Here is a 1,144-nt window from a genome sequence, read left to right on the forward strand (position 1 = left end):
GCTAACTCTTAGAAGACAGGTTACGAGCCTCTATGTTCTACGTGGTTTAAACTGGTCAGAAGACTGTAAAGGCGAGCAAAGGTGTAAAGACAGAGCCTTGCAGTGGGTCGACAAGCGTTTAAAGAGCGTAAAGTCCTAATTTAATAGTTCAAGTGGGTTTTTATGTCCGTGCGAGTTGTCACTTAAAAACGCTGTTGGGTAATGCTGGAATGATACTTGGTTTCTGTAAGGGGGATACTTGGTTTCTGTAAGGGGCGATACTTGGTTTCTGTAAGGGGGGATACTTGGTTTCTGTAAGGGGCGATACTTGGTTTCTGTAAGGGCGAGACTTGGTTTCTGTAAGGGCGAGACTTGGTTTCTGCTGGTGTTGCTGCAGGTCAGTAGCTTCGACAGTCACAGCCAGGGAGTCAGACAGGTCAGTAGCCTCGACAGTCACAGCCAGGCAGTCAGACAGACAGGTCAGTAGGATCGACAGTCACAGCCAGGGAGTCAGACAGACAGGTCAGTAGGATCGACAGTCACAGCCAGGGAGTCAGACAGACAGGTCAGTAGGATTGACAGTCACAGCCAGGGAGTCAGACAGACAGGTCAGTGACCTCTCCTTTCCACAGGTCAGCAAACAGTCACTTCTGTTTATCTGTTCTAAGAGGGTCTCTGTCTCTTCATGGATTCATTCACACAAATCACTGTGCTAGTCTAGCTGTCTGTGCATGTGCCCTGTGAGACAATCATTCCCGGAACTGACTGTCTTGTTTGTGTGTAGTGTATGGATTTGTAGGAGGTGGATGAGGAAATTAGGTGTGATGGTCTAAGAGGSTCTCTGTCTCTTCATGGAGAGATAAAGACCTTGTCAGGAAGGCCTCGTCCTTGGTGGTTTGATCCTGATGGCCTCGTCCTTGGTGGTTTGATCCTGATGGCCTCGTCCTTGGTTATCTGAGCCTGGTGGATTCCAGCGGGTTGGTCAATCCTGGTGGATTCCAGCGGGTGGGTTGATGTTGACAAGTTGAAAGCCACCACTGCAGGTGTGTGAGTCATCAGGAACAAGTGGGGTTAGCAGGATCAGTCAGGCCAATATTAGAAACACACACACACACACACACACACACACACACACACACACACACACACACACACACACACACAC

The sequence above is a fragment of the Salvelinus sp. IW2-2015 genome, linkage group LG31, assembly GCF_002910315.2.
Source record: "Salvelinus sp. IW2-2015 linkage group LG31, ASM291031v2, whole genome shotgun sequence".
Classification (NCBI taxonomy): domain Eukaryota; kingdom Metazoa; phylum Chordata; class Actinopteri; order Salmoniformes; family Salmonidae; genus Salvelinus; species Salvelinus sp. IW2-2015.